Source organism: Erpetoichthys calabaricus, chromosome 2 (assembly GCF_900747795.2).
Source record: "Erpetoichthys calabaricus chromosome 2, fErpCal1.3, whole genome shotgun sequence".
Taxonomy (NCBI): Eukaryota; Metazoa; Chordata; class Cladistia; order Polypteriformes; family Polypteridae; genus Erpetoichthys; species Erpetoichthys calabaricus.
The window spans coordinates 156653706-156672100 of NC_041395.2; positions in this window are offsets into that span (position 1 = coordinate 156653706).

Below are 18395 nucleotides of genomic sequence, written 5' to 3' on the forward strand. Positions count from 1 at the left end.
AATTCTGGGAGGAGTCTAGGAGGGGCACCAGGCGTGTGCATGAGCGTTACATTTCACGCAGACCGGGAATTATGTAGTGGAAGAACGTGGAAGTTGGCATACGCACAGATTTATGCATCTGGATTTTTTTTGCGTACACACATTTCCGCCTTTGTCCGTATGCCATGTTTTAGTGTGAATTCTACTTATGGCATTATGCATGAGGCCCCTGGTCATTTTTTTTTTTAGGTGAATCTGTAATTTGACTTCAACCTGAGTTTGCACTATGCTCAGTTGAGCCACAGGATTGCATGATCAGCACTTTTGACAGATTTGACTGAGACAGCATCTTTTCTTCGTAGTGAACTTGTTACTTTTGAGCAACACAAAATATTATAAACTATAAATAATTTAAATATCTTAATACTTTATAGAGCAATGTCTGTTAATGTAAGGATTTCATCTTCTTTCTCAAATGTGCTCACCTAAATTATGGCAAAGTAGTGGGTTAAGCCTTTATTTTCCATCTACTTGGTTTTGTTTAAGTCACAACAAAGAAAACATTTGAGGATAAATGACAAGGCTCATTTTGAATTAATGTTTTTTTTTTCTAAACCTACAACATTACAACTGTGGAATCCCAAACGAAGGTCGATTACATGTAATCTCAAGAAAAGATGAAGGCCAGTAATAATACTAATAACAGGAGCAATGATACAATGTGAAAAGGGAATATTTATGAACCAGGGATCCATGAGTGAGATGTCTTATTTTATTTTAGTAAAATTCTTGCTTATCATATAATACATTCCGCCTGCCTGTGTTATATTTTTATTTATCAGACACTGGAAGCTGCTGACAAACCCTTCTCCTGGTTGCCAGTCCGCAGCAGCAAAAAATAAAAGTAATAAAATTTTAACAGACGTCATTGAACTTGATTATGAGATTATGTAATATTAATGCAAATGACCAGCAGATGCCACTAGAGAGGTGAGTGTCAATTGCTTCAAAGCTTTGATACAATTTCCGACACAATTGCTTCAAATGTTTTGGTGCTTTGTATGTCAAACCAAAAGACAGTGTTGGGTAGAATATTCTAAAAAAGTATTTAGTTACTGAAAACTGAATATTCAGTCCTTAATGTACTCAGATTTGTATTTTGAGTGAATACTCAAAATATGTAACTTATTCTGAATACTTTCCTAAAACTTTTCAAATTGATTTATAGCCTAGTTTACAAAAATAGTATAAATTAAGCATATTTAAATGAAATTGTGAAGTGAAAATGCCCTTCAATATCAAAAAAATAAATAAATAACAGAGGCTCAGTTTTTTCACTGTTCATCAAAAACAAAGGAAGCCAACTTTTTCATGAAATTTTTATTAATAAAAGTTGAATATTAAAAAAAAATAATGACTGTAGCTCTGTATTCATTTCAGACTCAGTCATTCTTCTTTTAGGAAACACAGTTAACAAAATTATCATTAAAAAACACAGGTTATGCAAGTGGCGTACTTACGCTTAATTCCTGCCGTCTGAAGTAATAAGAGGCAAGCAGACATGCATGTGAACTTCAGGATTCTGTTCCAGAAAGGATTAGTGTGAAGTCTGATTGAACTAAATTAGGATTTATGAGAATCATGTTAATTTCATTCCAGAAAACCTGGATTTAGCTAAACCTGTGTTTCTGGAACAGATCCCGTGTTCGCTCCTTCCTCTCCTTCTCTAATGCTGAGAAACTTGTCCATGCTTTTATCACATCCCGCATCGATTATTGTAATTCCCTACTGGCAGGTGCCCCTTCTAATCTTATATCACAGCTCCAGCTTATTCAAAACTCAGCTGCAAGAGTCCTTACTCGAACCAGCAGCAGTGAGCACATCACACCCATCCTGCTCCGTCTTCACTGGCTCCCTGTGTCCTACAGAATCGAATATAAAATCCTACTAATAACCTACAAAGCTTTAAATAACCTCGCACCAAACTACATCAGTGACCTTCTCCATCACTATGTGCCTGCCCGCCCACTAAGGTCCTCTGATTCTGGTAATCTTGTTGTGCCCCTCACTAATCTACACTCCATGGGTGACAGGGCCTTCAGCTGTATAGCGCCCAGACTCTGGAATGACCTACCAAAATTAATCAGGTCAGCTGACTCCATGAATTCCTTTAAAAAACAACTCAAAACTCATCTGTTCAGGAAGGCTTTTAGCTCTATTTGACTTTGTTACCCTTCTCTCAGTTTACATCTCTGTCAAGATGCCAATGTAACCTGTATGTGTGTGCTAGACCATCAATTATGTTGTCTGTTTTTTTTTTCAGAATTTACTGTCTTAATCTTCTTTATTTATTTATCTGGTTTGTACAATGCTATATACTGTATATTCTGCCATTCTTTATTATATTCTGTAAGTGCCTTGAGCATGGGAAAGGCGCTATATAAATAAAATGTATTATTAACAGTGCAATCCATAGGCCCAAAGATACAGATAACTCGCTAATCCTGAACTAGCAACTGGCATAGAAATATAACCTCTTCACCAGATTCTATCCAGAGAAACGTAATTTGACCAAGATTGGACATTCTGGCATGCCCAGAGAAGTGTCTGCATGAATGTTGTCTACATCCGAGGCTTTAACATCTCTTACTAACCTTGTAAAATGTTCACACACCATAGCTTTGAGCTCACATCGATCAATCATGGACATTTTCCTTTTTTATTTATAGATCAGTTTTTTATTACACAATATTACACAATATTCAAAATGCCACACATGTTGGCAAACTGATCGCAAAAATGTATCTAAATTTGAAGCAGCACCTGCATACACACACGCACACACACACACTCCGGGCAATTGAATTTAAAACAATGCAGCACTTACGAGCAATAATTACTGATAACAGACTGATAATAGACATGTTGGTGGAACAAGCTGCCAACCTGTATCCCCTCTGTGAAGTCTGTTGCCTTTAAAAGAAATGCCTCTAAGGACTCCCTTTTCATTGGGTACCTATACCTAATATGCTTATTAATGCAGTTTCAATTCAAGATTTTTTGATATTATTAATTCCAAAAAATGAATTCAATGTGCTCTTGAGGGGGTATAATTCTTCAAGCAATGTAATATCAGCAGGTTTTACTTTTTGCACAATGCAAAAATGTACCACACAAAGTTTACATGGATTTCACTGATTAACTGTTTTACATATGCAGTCTTTCAGTAACATTCCTCCTTTAAATCTCCCTATTCCCGAAAAAAGCAAGTTTCAGTTTCTACTGCAAAGAGGAGACTTTTTCCTGTCTGCTATAGTCCACAGCCGGTATTTCAAGACCATATTTTGTCCTTTAAGTAAACAGGCGGTATTTCAAGACCATATTTTGTCCTTTAAGTAATGGCTTTCTTTCTGACACTCGCTCTATCAAACCTGCAGCACAAAGAGTAGCTCTTTCAGGGCCTTTTCTTTGTATTTGCGTGTGTATCTCTCTCAGAGTGCCTCATGCAGCTTTACTCCTCCTCATGCGTCTCACAATTGAACTTTTGTTTGCTTCACTGAAGCCATACTGACCAATCACACAAACGTAAACTGATCAATCAGATTACTCTGAGGGACTGGACACACAGACCCTAGTGTTTTATTATATAGTAGATATAAAGTATATATACTGCATATATATATATATATATATATATATATATATATATATATATATTGTCACACACGTGCGCATGGGAAACAGTTGAAGGGCCTAGACACTTGTAATTCTACGCCAGGCCAGGGGGGCAGCGGAGTGTACTGACTATCTCTCTCAGTCCCTTGCAGACCTGTCCCGGGAAATCCCGCCTCTGGACGGCCCCGAGGATGACGTCACTTCCGAAGTCCAGGATACCACTCCCACTTTCTGCAACGAAGACGTCATTTCCCTTCTGGGCCTTTAAAACTGCCATCTTGCCTCAGTACAGGCAGTTCTGTTTTGGACTCTAAACGATTCACATCGTGTACTTAAAAGAGCGATTGCAGCCAAGCATAATATACGTGTGGCTGCCCCAAACCTTTGTGATGTCTCCGACTCATTCTTGTTACAATATATATATATATAAATATATATATATATATATATATATATATATATATATATATATTGGCGGGTCCATGCCAGGCCGGGATGACCCTTCGGTATATGTGCAGGGGGAGCAGCCATGGACTTTGCAATACCTCCCCATGAACGCTAGATGGCAGTCCTCCTGGGTTGGATTGGTGCCTGCGGTTTCCCTCAGGGCTCCATGGGAACTGGAGTTGGGTGCAGCCCTCTTGGGCCCCGCAGGCACCGCCAGGGGGTGCTGCAGCTGAGACTCCTGAGCCCTTATGGGCAGTGTATTTGCCACACCCGGAAGTGCAGCCGGAACTCGGCAGTCAACCACCTGGAGCACTTCCGGGTGGACTATAAAAGGAGCCAACAGCCACCACTCCAGGAGACAGAGTTGGGAGGAGGGAGACATAGCTTGACAGAGAGGAGTGGTGGTTAAAGAAGAAGAGTGTGATGTTTTGTGTGGTGCTTTGGGACTGTGTAGGTGCCTGTGGGACACGGGGAAGATGTGCTCCACAGGTGAAGAAAAATAAAATCATTTTGGTTTATTTTAACGTGCCTCTGGTGTGAGTCTGTGTCAGGTCAAGCGCCAATATAGCGCTTTTGTTACTATATATATATATATATATATATATATATATATATATAATATTGATCAGCCACAACACTAAATTCTCTGATACTCTATTGTGTTCAGCAATTTGCACTACAATAGCTCTTCTGTGGGATTGGACCAGACAGGGCTAGCCTTCCCTCCACATGTGTATCAATGAGCCTTGGACATCCATGACCCTGTGGCTGGTTCACCAGTTGTCCCTCTTTATACCACTTTTGGTAGGTACTTGTCACTGCAGAAACACCCCAGAACATCAGCCATTTTGGAGATGCTCTGACCCAGTCATCTAGCCATCACAATTTGGCTCTAGTCAAAGTCACTCAGATCCTTACACTTGGCCATTTTTCTGCTTCCAACACATCACTTTGCCTAAGCCCTGGACAAGCGCCATTTTAACAGGATAGACAATATTATTCATTTCACCTGTCAATGGTTTTAATGTTGTGGCTGATATGTGTGTATATACTATATATATTTTGTAGATGTTAGGACTTGCTGTTGCCCCTTTAACCCCAACAGACAGACACTCAGGACACAAAGTAAAAGCACCCAGAAGACTTTTAAGAGTTTTCTTCTTTAAATAGTGCTTTTCAAGCACCACAGGCACCATAAACAATTAAACAATAAATCAAGTCCCAGCAAGCTCTTTCTTCTACCACCCAACTCCAGCTCACTTGCTGGGTCTCCAATAGTCCTTTAAATAGTCTTTGACCCAGAAGTGCCTCTGTCCTTCTGATCATGTGACTCATCCGCACTTCCAGGTCAGATGGGAAACTTAGGTTTCTTCTTCAGCCCGGAAGAACTTCAAGGATTCCGTCCTCATGACTCCACAGTACTTCTGGGCTATGGATGAGGCATGGCTCCTCCGGTCCTCTCACAGCTCCTCCTGGCGGCACCCATGGTGCCCAACTGGGCTGAGAAACCGAACACCAAGTTTCAGGATGCCCTGTGGGAATCCAGTGCACCGGTACACTCCAGGGGAGCTACCATCTAGCGTTTTGGGGGAGGCAGCTCCTTATGGACATCCTTCCATCCTCTGGGCATCTCGGCCGGAATGAGCTGCCAGCCATCCATCATATCGCCCCTCCCTCAACTGAGCACCGTAGGGCGAAGCGGCCTGCCCCGTGAAGGTTGTCCTTTCTTCAGGAGGGAATATGTTAACATATGAATGGCAGAAACAATTTATTCACAAAACATAGTTTATATGTGCAAGATGATTTACAGGAATGTCTCAACCTGTTTGCCATCATGTTCAACACACAAAAACCAACGAGCAACAGTACTATTTAAAGCCCAGACACACATTTTGTGGAAAATAGATAATACCACAGTCCATATTCTGTCCTTCAGGTCATTGATATCACAAACTTTCCTGCTATACACGTGCTCCTTCACCATAACCCATAATCAGAAATCACAGGTTGTCAAATCAGAGTGTGGAGGCCATGGCAATGGTCCACCACGACCTATCCATAGACCTGGAAAGGTGTGATCGAGATAAAAATAATCCATTAGTGTTAACATAATTTTGACTCACCCTGTGTATATATATATATATATATATATATATATATATATAGTGACGTGTGAGTCACTGTCTTGCACCCCAAAACACAAGGCTGAGTCTCAGTACTTTAGAAAACCAACGTTATTCAACTTGAAACAGGAGCAGCACAGTTATTTATTGTAGCAGGATCTACCACTCTCTGAAAAACAGACACAGTAGTCAGGCAGGGTCAGGACCAGGTTAGCGGCCAAGTTATCCTGTTCCCTGCATTTATAATGTTCCTTCCATCACCACTCAACAACAGGCACTTATAGCGCAATCTCAATTGGTTCATAGTTAATTCCGCGGTGCTATGCTGCTGTGCTGCGAACCTGTTGTTGCCTCGGCAATGGACAAGCAGCCCTATATATATGTGTGTGTAGTACATAAAATACGTTGTGACATATAAATTTGTTTTTTCATAAATATTATCCTTCATTGATGTATTCAGTTTCAAATTCAAGTGTGGATAAATTCACAAATGCATGAAACGAGTAACCATCAGGCATACACATATTTTACATAAATTCACAGAGAAAGTAAGTATTGTATTATTTGTGAAATATAATAAAATCAGTTTAAATAAAATTTGTGCAGTGTTTTAAAAGTAACAGATTCTCAGTTTCTGTACACTCAGTGGTGAGAATACTGACAATTAGCTATCAGTATCATTTGCTTCACATCTACTATTATTTACTTCTAAAGTGAGAGAATGTCTGAAAGCTATTGATTCTGACAGTGCGGGAGCCTGTCTAATTAAACAAAAAAAAATTCTTTCCTAAGGAAAATTGGTAAACAGAGATTAAAGCTATATATGGAAAGTTTTCACATCTTTAATGAGACTTCTGTCAGGAAGTTCAGCATTCCCAGAGCTTGGAATCAATATGGGCTTACCCTCTGAAGGCTTTTAATAATGTGGCACAATTTGTTGATCAATGGTGTCTTAGTTAACTCATCATAAACACATACTTCCCTCTAGTCTTCTTTTTATACAATAACACATTACTTATGAAAATAATATCGATAGAACAAGGAGAGGTGAAGTTTTTATTTGAACATTCTCTGAACACAATCCCATGAGTCAGGTCAGCTGATTTTTTAGGTACAAAGATCTAAGCTAACAAAAAAATAAAAATTCTTGGAGCGTGGGAACTCTCGGGGAGCATGTGGATGCAGGTCATCGCTCAATGGGAGTCAGTGGAGAATTTATTCATGGGTTTTGTTTAATGTATTTTTCAGTTGCCATATTCCACAACCATGTGCAAGGAGCAAACATCCCAACAGCTGTGTTTTCTGTTAGTGCAACAGTGAAATGTGCACAAAACACAATGATTCATCTAATCATCAAACATCTCATGAGATTTTCATTTGCACCATTAATGTATTTTTTATGTTTTTTATTTGTTGCCAATTATGTGTTTTGCTTTAAAGTATACTGCACCAAAAATATTTTACTTCTATCACATAAAAATGTAAGTATCAGTCAAACACAATATCAAACTACAATGATGGAAAAGTCATGTGCATGTCAATTATCTGAAAACACCACAGCTGGTATAGTCAACTTTATATAAACACACGTATAATATTATTTTGATTCAAAAACATGAACATACTTAACCAGTTTATCCAGGTTACGGTCACAAGGAAGTTGGAGCCTGCATAGGCTGCAAGGCTGGAACAATCCCTGGATACGCCACCAATCCATCACATGGTTAATGTACACACAGACACAAACACAGGCCAATTTAGGCATTGGCAATTCACCTAACCTGTATATATTTGGACTGTGAGAGGAAACCCAGGTGGAAACAGGAAGCACCCAGGATGTGAACCCCAGTCTCCTTGTGGCGAGGCAACAGCACTACCACTGTGCCAATATGCCACCCAAAACATGACCAATATACTTTAAATATTAATTACTACAAGTAAAATTTTTAAGCATTATTTATTCAAATTGTTGCAGCGTAAAGGGGAAGGTGAGGTATTGATGTGTATTTATAACGTGCTTTTCTCAGCCCAAGGGCAGGGCACAAAATAAAAGAAAAATAGTTAAAAACACATAGTACGATAAACGATAATAAAACTAATTATAAAAAGATTTTATCCTCATATATTTTAAATCTATCTTTAAAAACTGAAGATTTGACTTTATGATTCCAAATGGTTGGAGGTGAGACATAGAAGGCTATATCACTCCTTTTATTCTTCCTATTGCTAGGAACAGTACATACAGGATCAACCTCAGATGATTGAAGTTTGTGGACAGGATCAAGATGAACATGATCATACAAGGCCTTGGTAAAGTCAGTGTCACATTATGCAACTTCTAGTCGTGAGATTGTCAGAATTGCTGACTGAAGTCACTGATCTCATTGCTGAGCCATGTCAATTTAAACACTTGAAAATCACTGTTCATTTCACATTTACCCACCTTCCAGCACAGTTGTGCTTGTCCTATTTTAAGACAGCCAATATAATGTGCTTCCTTATGGTGTCGCGACTCTGTGAAGAGTTAACAGGTATAGCAAGTTTAGCTGCAGTCTTGGCCCCACTTCTGGTTAAGAGACATCAGAAAAATGAGCCTTTCTTCTGTTTGTCAGGTTCAAGATATATGTGTTCTGCATTATATGCATTGTACATACGGATGATCATCCATTGGTTGTCAGCTCTTCTGCACACAGCCTGTCCTTATAACTAAAGACAATTAAACCTGTTTAATTTTATTGGAGCAAGCTGTAGGTTAGTTGAACTGAGTCACTGGGTATGTCACATTAGGTGAGCAGCATCATCAGAGTGTGCTGCTGGCTACCTCTGATTCGTTAAGATTATGTAAAGGAAGGCTACAACTTAAAATCCCTGGAAAACCAAAAGTCAGCAGTGGATAAACAATTCAATTGTCAGCCAATATAGATCCCTCAAAATTGTTGTAAATGAGGTACCAAACAGTAGAGATCTTATTATAACATGTAGAAAGCTGAGGATTGTTGAGAACATAAACCAACCAAGAAATGACTAAAAAATATGAAATTGTGGTCAAAAAAACAAGCAAGGGTCAGAATACTGAAGAAGCCAAAACATATATTGTATATATATTTAGAGAGAGAGAAATATGACTATGGGACACTCATTAGCTTAAACCAAACCCAAACAATGACAAGGGGACCAAAGAAGTGCACAAAAGGGCTGTGTATGATTAGAATTATAAGAATAAAGCACACAAATAGTAATAAGTACACAAATAAACAACAAAATAAAAAACCTGCTTTGGGCATACCTCCACAAGTTTTTAACAGATGGCGTACCTTGCACAATTTTCTGGAAATGTTTCACACCTCTTTCTCAGCCCTTGTAGTTCATCAAGGCAATCTCTAACCTTGCTTCCTCTAACCGGTTAAGACCGCGCCCTCACTCCACTACAGATTTGCAGAAAGGGTTCTTAAGCGTAGTCCCTGAACCATATACAATCCCAGACATATCATGCAGAGTCAAGAATGACCTTAAATGTCCCTCACTGCAATCTGAGACTCAAATAATTCAATAAGGCTAAAAAAAATTAAACTACAACTCTGAGACAATTTATTGCTTGCTGACTTTCCTGTCAACCACTCCACCTATCTGATGCCTATGGAACCACACCATGCAGTGTTAGGTCGAGAATATATGTAAATCAGCATGGAAAATACACTGCATACTGGCGCTTTAGCTAAACGCAAATTCTAATGTGCCAGTTTCTGTGTTTTCTACAGCTGTTGGTCCTTGGCAAGAGTTCTTAAACTTTTTAATTTGAGGAGCCAAATTAGAAAATCAGCATCGTGCTGGGACCAAAGAACTCATTATCATAAGGATTTTTAGTGACAGTTGCCATATAATTAAAAAAGTTACTTTTTCTTGCCTTTCAAGCATATTTCTCACAGGAATATAATTAAAAGCTGGTTATTCAGTGCTATTAAAGTAATCACCGGATGCAAGTCAGAAACAATCCCTGGACAGGGCACCAGTCAACCACTGGGTGAACACACACAATGTGCAGTTTCAACAGTGGGAGGAAAACCCATGTACACATAGGGAGAATATGCAAAATCCATATAGGGAGCACATGGGGACAATAATTATAATTCAAAACAGAAATAGATTCCTGAGGTATATCATGGCCAGTGGAATTGCTTAGTTTATAAGCTTTAGTAAAGCTGAGAGAAGGAAATTCTTGGGGTGTGAGGATTTGATGATTTTTGAAAGTATAGTATTAAAGGTCACTTAACTTGGTCACTTGACTCATGGCACCAGTTAAGGAATGAAGTAATTCCAAAATTAATTAATTGATGCTGCTTATGTAACATTATTTAAATAACTTTTTTAAAGTTATGTTTTTCAAATGAGCTTCACCATTAACAATACATTTTTCTAAATGAGTTTGCAGTTTAACATGCCCAGGTTTCCATTTAAAAATTCAATTAACTAAGCTTAAAAAAAAAAGTTAAATTAGCCATAAAAATGTATGCTCAATTTGTGTTTTATATGGGTGATAGGATATTTCTTGCTGAATAATTTGGCGAACAGTTCAGTTTGAACTGGCACATTAAACTTAAAACAAAATGTTCTTTGCACCTCTGTTACAGATTTAGATTCAGTGCACGCTGTAATGGTGAACACAAAATGAGGTACCAATGAAACAGTGTTTACTCTACAAAACTAGCATGGTACATACTTTATATATATATACCCCCATACATTTCCCTTGCCGATTGTAACACCCAAACAATTGTCACATTCTTGTCCCATACCTGTTACTTTCATTTTCCACAATCCATTCACCTCACAAGCTCATCTGTGTCAGTCTCTCCTCTGTCCTTCTTTCTTACACATTTCTTTGATGTAAGTCTTCTCAGTTTGATTGTTCAATAAGTTGTGAGATGTGAGGTGGGGGAACACATATTAAATTGTTGTGCCACAGAAATTAAAGCTCATCATGATGCATCAACAGATAAATAGTGGACCTGATGATGGGATGAAGTCAGCTAATTTTACTACACAATCACGAAGTAACCCATCACAGTCATATTCTTGGGTCATGAACCATAGTTTAAGATACATTGGTCCTTGGGAATGTAAGCCAGCATTTAGAGTAACCATCTAAGTACAGTTTGCTTTTCCAGTGCTCAAGTTATTTTCTAAACCATTTGGGTACTGGTCAAAATGAACGAGCCTTTTTTAGAAAAGGTTGTAAGTAAAAGAACCATTTTCTGAGAATTGTATGACCAAGAAAACATACATTCCTTGTTCACCCTTTCAAAGAATCTGACAACATTTGATTTTCTGAAAACCACAGGAGTTTATTTTTGTACAATGTCAGTAGAAATTTATTGTTTGATCAGAAGTGATTGTCCTTGTCTTCTCATGGTGTTAAAATATGCTGCACATCGCCAACCCTCTCAGCCCTGTGAATAAAGCAAAGGGAAGAAGATGTAAAAAATTGTCACCTGACCACAGCTATCCAGTTCTTCCACCAACCGAGTGCCACATGACCCCTTGTTGATAGTGGCCCTGGACAATCTGATAATCCTAGTTGCAAAGAGTTCCAAAAGGATTAAATTGTAAAAAGAGGACTTCAAGAGATTAAGGAGACGATAATCAGGAGACTTCAATCAAGAGGTTAATTTTGGCCTCATTGTGCCTTTTGAGAACAATCTGTGCTATAAAAACAAAAGAGATAACTTGTATTCAGAAGCAGATAAAATTAGAAGAGGAATTTCTGATGATGGTAAAAAGGGAGTTGGAGACAAAAAAACAGAAGTACAGTAATCCCTCCTCCATCGCGGGGGTTGCGTTCCAGAGCCACCCGCGAAATAAGAAAATCCGCGAAGTAGAAACCATATGTTTATATTGGTTATTTTTATATATTTTAAGCCCTTACAAACTCTCCCACACTATTATAAACATTTCACGCACAGTTATACAGCATAAACCCTTTGTATTCTCTTAGATATTAGGTAAGATTCGTTGAAATTATGTATGTAAACACAGTTTACATACAGTAAAACCTAAATATTATTTTAAAGATATCGAGCGTCTCCGATATCATACGTTACAGCCATTACAACAGACAGGCCACCAGCAATAAATACGTACAATGCAAGAAAAATTGTATACAGTAAAATGTGTGTACAGCGACACTAAACTATGTACATGTAATAAGTACTGTACGTAAATAATTAATTATGGTTACTCACCAACAATGACACGACGACTTGTCCGATAACGATGAGTTTAATTTTACTGCACAACAAAGGATAGCGTTACAGCTCTTCTAAAGGAGCCTCTTCAGGCGACTGTTTAGCACTGCCGTTGTTCTTCTTCCAGCACTCTTCAATCCAAATCCCTAAAGCAGATTTCATCCAGACTACTGCCTTATCACGTCCCCTTGCAACTCGTTTTGCGCCCTGATTAAAGGACACTGCGGCCGTAGATCTTATATGCTTTTCCTCTTTTTTAAATAAAAAGAATCGTGGACTCATTGATGCTGTAATTGTGTCCTACAGCGGTGTAGCTGTTTCCTTCCTTCAACATATCCAAAACTTTTACCTTTTCTGCAATCCTGAAGCATTAGCAGTAACGTGCATTAATGCTGAATGAGTGAGATGAGACTTCCTGGTTAATGCAGCACTCCGTTGCTGAGCCAACCAGCAGCACACAGGAACTTAACTGCGTGCTCTGATTGGGTAGCTTCTCAGCCATCCGCCAATAGCGTCCGTTGTTTGAATTCAAATGCGTCCCTTGTTTGAATTCAAATGGGTAAATCAACTGAGGAAGCACACGTACTGTAGACCGCAGACATCTGCGAAGCAGTGAAAAATCCGCGATATATATTCACATATGCTTACATTTAAAATCCGTGATGGAGTGAAGCCGCGAAAGACGAAGCGCGATATAGCAAGGGATCACTGTATTGGATAACAGTTCCAAAACATGTGAGTAAAGGTGTCCTGACTGTAAATCGAACTTAGGTTACACAAAGGATTGGAGGCAATTTCTACCATCACTTCATACAGTAAAATATAAACAGTGTACGGATTTAAATTAAACATGTTGAATGTTATGATTTTTGGAAACCAGAAACCTATTCTTAAGGTCAAGGAACCGGATACAGTAAATACAGAGGAGATGGTAAAAACCTTTACCTAATTCTTTGGCAGGAGTTAAGGAGCAAAACATATCATACAAAGCATGAAGAGAGAAAGCAGAAGAGAATGATACAATACATGTCCTTAAGACTGATCTGAGTTGAAAACAGAAAAAAAAAGAAAAAGGAGGGATAGAAAATTTTAATGTAATAAATGAAACAAGAGGTTGCCTAAGTCATTAAAAAAGTCACCAAGTGTCTTTAGACCCAGTTGTGCCCACAGAGGAAAACACCACCAATTGTAAAGGAGTCCTGGGGTGCCAAGATGGGGATGAAACGATGTGCCTCTCAAGAAAATTATGATTTATGAAGAACTGCAGGATGTAGACACAAGAGACACATGAGAATGACTACATGCAGCCGTCTGTTTAAAAGTCACACTTTTCATCCAGTACACGGCAGAGAGTAAGCATATTCATTTTGAGCCCAATAAGGAAACATTGGAATAGTGAAATGGTTGGCATCAGAAAATCTCATATAGGATACGGGCTGATAACATAATTTTACTAATCTGTGTGACAATATAATAAGGCTTTTGTGATTTTGGAAAACTAGTCAATGCGATCGAGACAAGAGAAGAATATTTGTTATATGTGTTTTGTCTAGCTCAGAGGTCTAGCATCAGTATATTGAACCTTTTCATTTATTAATGCTATGTGAAAAAAGCTAAATTGTTTAAAAATGAACTGCACTATTCCAAGTGGCAATGAATTTACGAGAACAGGAGGATAACCAAACCAACAGTATTTTTAGTTGATAGAAAGAGGTTCTTTTTACAATTGTGAATTGACTTTCAAAGTTGAGAATGTTGTGGAGAACAACACCAGAGATAGTGACTGAAGATAATGGGTGTAACATGCAGAAAGATGCAAATGAGTAAAAAGTGGACCTTAATCTAAAGACCCTACAGCTTACTGTGAAATAAGCATATTCTGCAATGTGAAGCACACTTTTTTGTAACTCCATTACATGCTTCCAAAGTCATTGCTACATCTTCAAAAATGAACATCCCTTAACCTCTGTTCAAGCCTACTTCTTCTCCTCCCTTGGGTAAAAAAAAAAATTGGCTTACTGTATATTTCAAAATCCTCACACATGCTGTACTGATTTTGTTGCCATACCCTAACAATATTTTACCTTACATCACATGCCAAAAAAGATGATTGGTTTATTTGCAAGGTATAAAACAAAAGTTATAAACAAATTGTTTTGTTTTCACTGTGAAATAAACTGTGTACAATGCAGACTGATTGTTTTTAAAAGTATTTACTGATATGGCTTGTAAGCATAGGTCCAAGCAAGATATACTGAAATCATAAGCCAATATCTCCATTGTAATTTTCTAATTTTATAAAAACCATTTAATCAGTTTAAAACTGACCAAATGATTACTGATTGATTACTTAATTGACTAAAATATCACATATACTGTATTAAAGTAAACCAAGTAGAAAAGAATAATCATTATGAAAGGATACTTGCTGCGGGTAAGGTCCTGCAGTATCTTATTGGCAGTGATGCTGTCAGCTTGCCAGTTCCTTACCAGACGAGACGAGACTCCACATCCCTGGCGCCACAAAACAGAATGCTCACGTTGATAAGAAATACTCTCTGAAAATGTGCTGTGTGGCCTCACCAACTCTGTTGAGCAGAGTTAGCAGAAACTTAGTGTTTTGTAATAAGGATGGATAAGATGCTGCAAAAGATGTGTCTCAAGTGATAAATATGTGTGAAAAAACAAGCTCAAGTATTAATGACAATCAAATGTTAAATGTATCCTTCCATGCTAATAACATAATTAAGGAGTAAAGTGACACTCTACCGCTTCCAATCAAATATTTAATACAGATGTATTTCTTTCTTTTATTGTGAATCACTAACGTTTTGCATTTAATAAATGTAAGAACAGAAAGAAAACAGCTTTAATGTTTTCCAACTACCTGTAACAGGGAGCTGAAACAATTGTTTCTGATAATTTCAGTCTTGTTCAAGAATTAATAACCCTTCCATGCTGTAATGCAACACCCCTTTGTACCTCATCTTCTCAGTTATATCACTACAGTAAAAACCTATGACCTCTAAAGTTGGATAGCGGGCACATAAGGCATGCTACTGTCACTCTTTACTCATGGATATCCAGAGCAGGAGTATTGGAGAGGGAATTAGCTAAATTACCTCTGTCAAGTGAAATATAATCTGTTAGCAAGTAAATACAAGAAAGTGAAGGATAGGAAAGAAAGATAATGAATGGATTTACATAGTATTGACTTGGGTCAATCACTGCATTTCTCACATATCAGCGGCAATCTGAATTCACTGCTGTTGCTGCATCGGGATTTACATCAGGTTATATTTGTTCCTGCTTCTCAGTCATCTATACGTTCCTCAAGTCAGCACAAGTGTGTGGGGAAATGTAAAGCAGGCTCCATACAGCAGGGGTTATTAGCATCATAATTATACTAGTCATCCAGCTTGAATTGGAATGGGACAGGGTCTATCCACAATGTTACCTACAAAACACTAAATATGCAAAGAAAGCTCTTTTTATAATGTCAGTGGATACACAGATCCTATTATTGTATACACTAGGAAATAAGGCACAACTTTCATTGTATATATATTAGAACATTTTCATTTGCCATAGGAATTCACATGAAATTGCTATTCTTATGATTTGCAGCAGCTGGATGTCATTGCAAATGTCCCATATAATTGTAAAAGACAGCCAAATTCTGATGCCAGGTAACTGAAATAGCATGCGATAGGCCCAGATCTGTAAGAAATGTACACTACCTTCATGGATTCATAGCACATGCTGACATGAATCACAAGAAGATCTTTTCTACTTTATATAGACTCTGAGCTTTCAATGTTGATACCAGCAGCATTACAGGGTCTTATATTTAGTATTTTCATCATTATTAACTAGATTCTTAAGTGAAAAGCTCTTGGAAAGCCTAGCCATTTAGTATCAGATTCAACCACCAGATCCTCCTTGCCACCCTCTCTGAACTTTGCATTACTGGGACTGCCTTTAGGTAGTTTGAATTCTATCTTTTAGGCAGATTTTACCATGTGTCCTGGCATGGGGAGATGTGAAGGGTGCACCCGGCAAGCATGGGGGTGCCCCAAGGATTGGTGCTGGTCATCTCCTTTTCTCTCTATACACCTTCTCACTGGGCCCTATCATCCAGTCCCATGGATTTTCTTATCAGTGCTATGCTAATGATGCATAGCTGTACCTGTCAGTCATTCTAGAGTACCACACGGTATCAGCTAGAATCTCTTTTTTACTCACTGATATTGCAACCTAGATGAAGGAGCAAAATCTCCAGCTCAACCCTGGAAAAGACAACCTTCTTGTTATCCCAGCTTGCCTATCTGTTCAGCATCCCACCTCTGTTCAGCTTGGTTCTTCATCACTAACATCCACCAAGTCGGTACGCAACTTTGGGGTGGTGATCGATGACCAGTTGACCCAGTTGGTCCCAGTTGTTCTTCAGGGACCATGTTGCTACCTTGGTCTTGTAGATTTGCTCTATACAATATCCACAAGATCAGACCATATCTAACAGAGTATGCAGCACAACTCCTGTTCCAGGCTTTGGCCTTTCATATCTGGACTACTACAACTCTCTGCTGGCAGGAATACAGGGTATATGTTACCAAGCAGCTGCCTATGATTCAAAATGCAGTGGTACATATGGCATTCAATCAGCTGAGGCAAACACATGTCACTCCTCTCTACAGATAACTACTTCCTGTAGCAGTACATATTAAGTTCAAATCCTTGATATTTGCCAACAGAGTAGTCAATGAAGACACTTGTGTAGTCCAATGCTCCTTCTCGACCACTCAGGTCTGCTGATGAAAGGCATCTGGTGATGTCTCCTCTAAATCTTAGTCCAGACTCTTTTCATGTGTAGTTTCTAGAAGGTGGAGTAAGCTGCCCACCTCCATTCAGAATTCTGACTCTCTCAAAGTGTTTGAAGACTCTCTTGTTTGGTGAATTACTGTATAAGTTACACTGTTAGGTTTCAATATCTCGAAATTGCAACTAGCTTGTATTTTTGTTCTGAACTCTTCACTTGAGAAGGTTAATTTTGTAACCTTGTCCTTTTAACACTGTTTCCCAAACAGTCCCCCAAACTGATGTTTATTTGAGTATGATGACCTGTTTTGTAAGTTGGCTTAGATGAAAGCATCTGCTAAACAAATACATTTAACTGTAAATGATTCAGTCAGTACAGGATGTTATCCCAAGTCCATCCAACCTATTCTGCTGCGTTAAAAGCAACGCACAGTGGCATTCCAACGAAAAGGGTCTCTAGTGCACATCCTCAAAGGCTCTGGAAGAGATCTTATTGCTGGTAGCCTGATCAGGTGCTATATTGATAGCAGAAATCATCTGCAATTGGATCAGCCAAGTGAAGACTGCACCAACCAGCATAGCAGGCAGTGGAGAAGCTGCAGACATGACCAAGAGTTCCAACTGGGCTTCCTAATACCTCACTAGTCTGGTAGCTAAAGGCTGACCTCTGGTCAATATCCCAGAGTCTATTGCAGTGACCACATGTAGGCCAGATGTCGTCCTGACATCTAAACCTGTAAGACATATGGTTCTGTTGTAACTGACAATTCCCTGGGGAGACCGATTGGAGGAAGCATATGAGAGAAAAATGGCCAGAGGCAGGTATGGCATGCAAATTGTCTGCCAGTAGAGTTGGAAAGTAAAGGCTGTGCAGCACAATTACTCTACAGGGCTCTTAAGCTCCTTGGCATCACAGAATAGCACAGCAGGAAAGCCATGAGAAACACCCCAGGCATAGTTACAGATGGTGCAACCAAGTGCAATGCAAGATGTGTAAAATAACTAACAGTGAGAATTACAAAGTTGACTGTGTTAATTTGATTGACATGTATATAAGAGTATCAGTTTAGTAAAGAGGCCATGACTGAAGTTCTTTGTAAAGCCTGACATA